We start from the raw sequence: 8,443 nt of genomic DNA, 5'->3' as shown, positions 1-8,443 counted from the left end.
GCCTCAGTCTTCCAAGTAGCTGGAACTACAGGCGCACGCTACCACGCCCGGCTAGTTTTTATTTATTATAGAGATGAGGTCTCGTCAAGTTGCCCAGGCGGGTCTTGAACCCGCGGGCTCAGGCAATCCACTCACCTCGGCCTCCCAAAGTGCTGGGATTACAGGCTGAGCCACCGAGCCCGGTCGAATGCAGTCATTTTAAGGACGCCCAGCACACTGTACAGCACTGCAAATATTTACAAAATTAAATGAAATAAAAAACGCACATAGCTTTGGTTTGTTTTGTTTTTTCTGAGGCAGAGTCTCACTCACACTGTCACCCAGGCTGGATAGCAGTGGTACAATCACAGCTAGCGAAGTCTTGACCCATTAGGCTCAGGCAATCCTTCCGCCTCAACCTTCCAAGTAGCTGGGACTACAGAGATGTGCCACCACGCCTGGCTAATTTTTTCATTTACTGTGGAGACGAGGTCTTGCCATGTTGCCCAGGCTGGTCACAAACCCTTGGGCTAAGGCAATCCTCTCGCCTTCACCTCCCAAAGTGCTGGGATTACATAAGCCACCATACCTGCCTTTAATTTCCTTTATTTTCTATGTACAAAACACCAACTCTAATCAAAACTCTCCAACAGAACTATAAAACTCCTCACAGGTATCCACCTGTAGTCCCAGCTACTTGGGAGGCTGAGGCAGGAAGATCACTTGAGCCTAGGAATTTGAGACCTGCCTCAGCAACATGGTAAGACATTGTCACTAAAAAATAAAAAGTGAACAAAGAAGCCTCCTTACAATACAGCAAATACATCAGATAATCCATCAACTTCATTTTTTTCTTGAAGATATCCCTTCTGGGGCTCTTGGCCATCTTGCTACAAATTGGGCTGGTTTCTCTATAGACCAGCTACACAGCTACAGGATTGGGTCTTCTCTTCACTATTGTTGTGGGAATTCCTTTTACTGTTCTCTTAACCAGTCAGAGTTCTTGGCTGAAAACAAAGAAACTGACTCTCACTGATTAAGAACAGATAATCTGACATATTTGCTGCATTGTGAGAATTTTCATAGTTCTGTTGGAAAGTATAAGGAACTGAAAACAAAACAATTAAAAGGTGAGGCAACCATCAACTCCAGGAAAAACAAAAAGTTGAACAAAAAAAGAAATATAATTATAGTAAATGAACTCAATGTAGAATCATGTCTATGGCAAAGCTAAATAGTCCAGGTTCCCCCAACAGAGACATGTTCAGGACAGATATGTCATTATTCCAAAATGCCAAACTTTTTACGGCAAATGCTTCAGTATGCCTCAGAGAGTCCTTGGTGTCAAGCACCCTCCAATCCTGGTGGCTGCTACTGACCCTGAGCAGTGGGTGCCACTTTATACCCATGACATTTCTGTGCCAAGAACTCAAGCTTGCAGCCCATTACTATTGCCACTATCATAGCCACGGACAGAACACATTCTTCATCCCTCTGTTCACTGTCAAAATATGACACAAGTGATCTCATCAATGGAGCCCAGATCACAGGTCCTAGCTACAAAGGGGAGGCTTAGAAGTGAGTACTTTTCAATTCCCATGGTGGAGTAGGTGGTGGTATTTTTCTACCAACTTCCAAGATTCAAAATAAGATAATAGCTGCAATATAGAAATGAGAATGAGAAACAACTGTATGTTATACCCATGTGTTCTCCTTTGTTGGTTTATTTCCTGATTTTAATAGAGAACAACCTCCAGTAGCTTCCTTGAAGATGGATACAAAGAAGACGACATTATTTAAAATTCACATCTAAAAAAATGTCTTTAATTTACTACTTTGTTCGAATGATGATTACAGGGTTCTGGGTTGGGAATTAATTTCCCTGGGAAATTTGAAAGCATTGACCCACTGAATTGTAGTTTCCACTGTTGCTTTTTAAAAGTCCGATGCCAGCTGGGGCAGTGGTTCATGGCTATCCCAGCACTTTGGGAGGTGGAGGCGAGAGGATTGCCTGAGCCCAGGAGACCAGCCTGGGCAACATGGTGAGACCTGGTCTCTGTAATACATATTTAACAGTTAGCCGAGTGTGGTGGTACACATCCGTAGTCCCAGCTACTTGGAAGGCTGAGGCAGAAGGATCACCTGAGCCCTGCAAGTCGAGGCTGTGGTAGCCTTAATCATGCCACTGCACTCCAGCCTGGGCGACAGTGTGAGACTCCGACATAACGAAATAAATAAAAGTCCAATGCCATTTGTCCTCTGATCTTCTGTATGTAGCCTTTTAATCTCTGGTGATGTTTAATAACTTGTTTCTATCTCTGGAGTTTAAAAAGTTTATGGTGATATCCCATAGTGCGGGCCTTTTATTATTAATTGTACTGGGTAGTACTTAGAGTTTTTTTTTGAGTCAGGGTCTCACTCTGTCACCCAGGCTAGAGTGCAGTGGACTGATCACAGCTTACCACAGCCTCAACCTGCTGGGCTCAGATGATCCTTCCACCTCAGCCTCCTGAATAGCTCGGACTACAGACATGTGCCACCATGCCTTAATTTTAATTTTAAAATTTTAATTTTTTTTGTAGAGATGAGGTCTTCCTATGTTACCCAGGCTGGTCTCGAACTCCTGGGCTCTGGCAATCCTCCCAGCTCAGTCTCCCAAAGTGCTGGGATTACAGGCGCCCGGCTTTTAATGCAGAAATGCCTTCAATTCTAGAAATTGTTTCTACATACTTTTCCCGCCTCCATTTCTCTTTCCTCTTTTTTTTCCTGAGCTCCCATGAGGTACATGTTGTGCCTTCTAGACTGAACTCTAATTTTCTTAACTTTTCTTTCCTATTTTACATCTCTTAAGTCTTTCGGTTCTATTTTCTGGAAATGTGTTTTTCACTCTTCCAACTCTTCCACTGAGATTTTAACTTCTGTTATCATAGTTTTAATTCCAAGAGCTTATTGGTCTATGAATGTGCCTTTTTTTAACAACCATGTTTATGACTTGAGTTATTTTTTCTGCTTGTCTGGGTCTCTTTCAAGCTAGGGGTCTCATTCTATGTGGGATGATCTTTGGCTGTCCATTCTCTGGTAAGAGAGGGGCACTAAGCCTGTGAAGTGACAAAGTAACAAGCTAGCTTTTCAATAGGGTCCCTCTCAGTGTCAGTATACAAGGGTCATTTTTCTTGTGAGGTCAGTTTCCTCAGGGAGAAGTTTTTCAAGGCCCTGCCTGGAGGCTGGGTGTCAGCCAGACTGCCCTGCTCTGGGACCCAACCAGGAGATGGCCTCTTGGTTCAAGGTGCAAACTTTCACTTTATCTTCCTGTTCTGGTGCAGTGCCTCTCCCTGCCTGCCCTGGGATGCCTTCCTCACAGCTTCCCCTGTCCTGGGCTGGGCATGAACCTCTCTGATTCAAAACTGCCTGCAAGAAATCTGTCATCTTCACCTGGGGTGGAAAAAGGGGTCACCTGGCCATGTGGGCTAAAGGAGGGGTAGGTGGCTCTAACACTTTTTTTTTCAGTCAGCTCTCACTCTGCGCCCAGGCTGGAGTGCAGTAGCATGCTCACGGCCACCGCAGCCTCAACCTGCTGAGCTCAGGTGATCCTTCCATCTCAGCCATCCAAGTAGCTGGAACTACAGGCATACGCTACCACGTCCAGCTAATTTTTGGATTTATTGTAGAGATGAGGTCTCCCCAAGTTGCCCAGGTGGGTCTTGAACCGTGGGCTCAGGCAACCCTCTCACCTGGGCCTCCCAAAGTGCTGGGATGACAGGCGTGAGCCACTGCGGCCAGCCAACACTCTCTCAACCAATCCTGCTTCCAGCCCACCCTGCAACCATCTTTGTGAGCACTTTGTCCACAGTCCCCATCTACTCCTGAGTCCTTCAGCTGGCTTCCCCCACCACCCAGGACATGCAGTATTCTCCCCTGGCTTCTCTCTCCCACACCTGTTTCCTGGCTTCCAAAGTTTTTGTTCATGCCCCCCTCTTCATCGTGTCCTTTCCTGTCTTCTTAAGGATTTCCATCTTTTTTATTCCTTTACTGTCATTTCAGTGGAATTTTGAAACAGAGCAGAGAAAAACATATGCATTCAATCAGCTATGTTTATGTAGAAGTCTATAATCATGTTTACCAATAAATAAACATAAAGTTTAAAGAGATACACACACAGAAGACTCTCTGGGGCTTCTTGGGAGGATACGCCAAACAGAAAACAATGGCTTCCTCAAAGGGGGTTTAGGATTATAGAGCATGCTGGCAGGGTTTTTGTTGTTGCTGTTGCTGTATTTTCCAAATTTGACAGTAAATATATATACATACATATATATATATATACACACATATACATATGTGTGTATATATATATACATATACATGTGTGTATATATATATATGTATATATACATATATATATGGCTTTTTTTGAGTTGAAGTCTCACTCTGTCATCCAGGTTGGAGTGCAGTGGCACGCTCACAACCTGCTGGGCTTAGGCGATCCTTCCACCTCAGCCTTAGCCTCCAAGTAGCTGGAACTACAGACGCATGCCACCATGCCTGGCTAATTTTTGTTATTTGTTTTAGAGATGAAGTCTCATCAAGTTGCTCAGGCTGGTCTCGAGCCCCCAGGCTCAGTCAATTCTTGTGCTTCGGCCTCCCAAAGTGCTGGGATTACAGGCTGAGCCACTGTGTCCGGCCTATGTATTTTTTATAAATAAAAAAGGCTGAGGATTGAAAATAGTATTTAAAGGCATCTTCTGAAACAGAGATTACGGTAGTGTAAACAGGCGTGCAGCAAAAATTCTAATTTCCCAACATGGGTCTACATGATCTTCGGCTTCTGCTTGGGTGCAGAGGAGTCCTGGGGTGCCAAGAAGCATTCTGAGGGATTCAGAGGCTGGTGGAAGGGGGAGGGGAGTTGAGTGGGAGGAGTTCTGGGCTAGTCTCTACCACAGTGGCTTTCCGTTATCTCCTTTATAGGTTAAAATTCTGCTAAATATTTTGATTTTTTTTTAAGACAGGGTCTCATTCTGTCACCTAGGCTGCAGCGCAGTGGCACAATCATAGTGCACTATAATCTTGAATTCCTGGGCTCAAGTGATACTCCTGCCTCAGCCTCCCAAATAGCTGGGACTATAGGTATCACCACCATGCCCAGTTAATATTTTAATTTTAATTTTTTTTTTTGAGTTGGAGTCTCACTCTGTGCCCAAGCTGGAGGGCAGTGGCATGCTCACGGCCACTGCAGCCTCGACCTGATCCTTCCACCTCAGCCTTCCAAGTAGCTGCAACTATAGGCACGCGCCACCATGCCCAGCTAATCTTTTTATTTATTGTAGAGACAAGGTCTTGCCAAGTTGCCCAGGCTGGTCTCGAACCTGTGGGCTCAGGCAATCCTCTCACCCCCAGGCTCCCAAAGTGCTGGGATTATAGGCGTGAGCTACCTCTCACCCCAGGCTCCCAAAGTGCTAGGATTATAGGCGTGAGCTACCGCGCCCGGTCTTATTTTTATTTTTTGAGTCAGGGGTCTCACTCTGTTACCCAGGCTGGAGTGCAGTGGCAGGATCACAGAGTTCACCATAGCCTTGACCTCTTGGACTCAGGTGGTCCTTCTGCCTCAACCTCCCCAGTACTGGGACAACAGGTGTGTGCCAACACACTCAACTAACGTTTTTACTTTTTGTAGAGACGAGTTCTCTCACGATGTGGGCTCAAGCAATTCTCCCACATCAGCCTCCCAAAATACTGGGATTATAGGCATGAGCCACTGTGGTCAGCCTATTTTGATTTTCCTTTTTTTTTTTGAGTTGGAGTCTCACTCTGTCGCCCAGGCTGGAGTGCAGTGGCACGCTCACGGCCGCCGCAGCCTCGACCTGCTGGGCTCCGGCGATCCTTCCGCCTCAGTCTTTCAAGTAGCTGGAATTACAGGCATGAGCCACCACACCCAACTATGTTTTTGATTTATTGTAGAGATGAGGTCTTGCCAAGTTGCCCAGGCTGGTCTCGAACCCGTGGGCTCAGGCAATCCTCTCACCTCAGCTTCCCAAAATGCTGGGATTGTAGGTATGAGCCGCCGCCCCCGGCCTATTTTGATTTTTTAAGAGATACACAACCATGAAGGAAGTTTGGAAAGCACCAATACAGATCGAGAGAAAATGACAGTGAGGTTGGGGGAGGCCTATAAAGCTGATACCACACTCTAACCCCTGACCCTTTCTACTGAAATGATGCTAACTCTCCCGCAGAATGTTCTATACACACAGCATACTTTATGTGCCCAGAGAGCTGGCAAGGGCACCACTAGACTCCCCACTCATGAAGCTCACTAACCAGACCCAGCTACCCCAGGTTCCCAGATGGGGGTATTTGGCCTCCGTCTTCATCTGCACAATGAGAGGCTGGCATTCATCTTTCAAGCTAATGTCCTAGAAGCTCCAAAGAGCATCCTATTACTGGTACAGTGACTGCCAACTCTCCGGAGACACAAAACGTCCCCACGGCAGGACTCATTGAGAAGTAATACTGAATTATAAAAGTTCAGTCTGCTCCCTTCGGAAAACTGTTTTCATATTTTCTCCCCAAATGGGCCAGCCCAATGCTACCGTGATGAGAGTGACTCAATACCAAATGCTGCAGCCTAATAACGAGCTGCAGCCTCCCTCAAAGCAAAGCCACTCCTTTTCCCAGGCAGCCTCCCTCTCTCGGAAAGCCCGCAGGGATCTAGTTCACGCCCCGCCCCGTTAGCTCCGCCCACAACTGTGGGTCATCCCCGCCCTTTGGGCACGCTGGGCCTACGGAGAAGTCCTCCCTTGGCTGGCGAGTCGGGGAGCTGGGTTTCGTTCAAATGCTTAACCTGACTACAAAATAACATCTCTTCTTCCTTCCCCCACACACGGAGCCCCATCCCCCAACCTACCTTTCTGGGGTGATGCAAGAAAGAACAGCCCAGGCCCCTCCGTATGGAAGATTAAAGATGCTTTCGAATCAATGAGTGGCATCCCGCCCTGGCCTGACTCTGAGCTCCTTGTCTGTCTGGGGGGGGGGGGGGGAAAGGAAAAAAGGAAAAACATTTTAAAAAGAGAAAATGTCAAAAACCTGTGCATCCTCTTACCGGACTGGAGCTCAAAAGCGACTTCTCCTTAGTCTCCCTTTTTGCAAGCCAATCACATTCCACTTGATGGGCCTTTCTGATGGCTGCGTCAACGCCACCCCCAGCTCCCTTTTACTGAAACCGACCACAGGAGCATTTCTAGTGCCTGAAGCAGGAATATACACGCAGATGACTCAGAGTGTTGTTAGAGCTGTTTGTTGGTTTTGTTTGGCTTTTGAAAGCAAAGCAATTGATCTGAGCCAAGCCTGGCTTTGAGCTCCATTCAGTGGATGCGAAAAGCAGGCTGGTGAACTTGAGATCTTGATTCCCCGTGTGGATCCGTTTTCAAGGCCCAAGTCTAAAGGAAAATGCATCCCCTGTTCGGCTGGAGAAAAAAAGGAAAGTGTGAGGGGAGCGTCTTCCCCCTCCCTTGGCAGCTCCTGGAAATAACCTGACCCCAAAGAGGGGGAAAAAGGAGATCAGAGCTGTAGTGCAGCCTAGCGAACCCCTGCAGTGGGACCCCCGGCTTCCAATCCCAGGCCCCGGGCACAGCTACCTCCACAGCAGACGTCCCTGGAGCCTGCTGGGGCTGGGAAGGACCCGTGAGGAACATGAACTGCAAGCCCCTGGCTTCTCCATGGGCCGAAAAGCGGCGTCCCAGGAACGCGTGGCTTCCGGCATATATCGCAGAAACACATTTCCCGAGGACCACGCCGGAGTCCTCCAGGTTGCCAGCCCAGTCCTGGGAAGGAGCTTGCTGCAGGAGCCCAGCAGCACGGGTGGGTTGGAGGGTCCCTTCCCTCAGGCTCCAGGGGAGAGCGGCAAGGACTTCCCAAGGCACTGCCGCCAGAGAAATGGGAGGCCAGCACCAAGGGCTGAGGAAGAAATACCTTCCACTGCTGACCCATAAAGAGACTGGCCCGGGCTGGAGTTGCCGAGACAAGTAACAGCCGCTCTGACACAGGGAAATAGCCGTGATCACAGGGAAATCACTTTCAAAACAGGAAAGACAAAGCAAAAAGCATGATGGAGCCGAGAGAGGCAAGCGTCAGGGAAGGTGAAGAACGAGCTCGTCCTCAGGAATTCAGGTCAGGAAACAAGGAGCCGGGGCAGAATCCACAGAGGGCGGCCAGGGAGAAGGCGCGCCCCCCGGGGGGAAGCTGGCGGGACCTCGGGACCTCCGGCCCCCCGGGTTCAAGGGCAAAGCTCGGGACGGACCCCGCGCAGGATGCTCGGCCCGAATGGGGACAGGGGGAGGGGAGGACGCGCAGCAACTGCTCCGTCCCCGACAAGTCAACAGCTTGCCCCGAACAACGCCTCCCGGTGCGGAGCCAGCTGAAGGCCCTGCGCAGCCCCTCAAGGACCGCAGCCGCGACACCTGGGGGTCCC

General features: G+C 48.5%; 1 protein-coding gene across 2 annotated transcripts in view; it reads right to left on the bottom strand.

The window, feature by feature from the left end:
• Positions 1-6,980, bottom strand: part of PIK3CD (phosphatidylinositol-4,5-bisphosphate 3-kinase catalytic subunit delta) — a 37,484-nt gene extending 30,504 nt beyond the window's left edge. For both annotated transcript variants that reach the window (XM_008050144.1, XM_008050145.2), the window contains exon 1: positions 6,881-6,980. The gene's annotated coding sequence lies outside the window, so the exon portion shown is untranslated. The remainder of the gene's footprint in view (positions 1-6,880) is intronic.
• Positions 6,981-8,443: the final 1,463 nt, after the last annotated feature.

The sequence above is a fragment of the Carlito syrichta genome, unplaced genomic scaffold (assembly GCF_000164805.1).
Source record: "Carlito syrichta isolate Samal-C Ts95f unplaced genomic scaffold, Tarsius_syrichta-2.0.1 Scaffold143077, whole genome shotgun sequence".
Classification (NCBI taxonomy): domain Eukaryota; kingdom Metazoa; phylum Chordata; class Mammalia; order Primates; family Tarsiidae; genus Carlito; species Carlito syrichta.
This window is presented reverse-complemented; position numbering and strand designations above follow the sequence as displayed.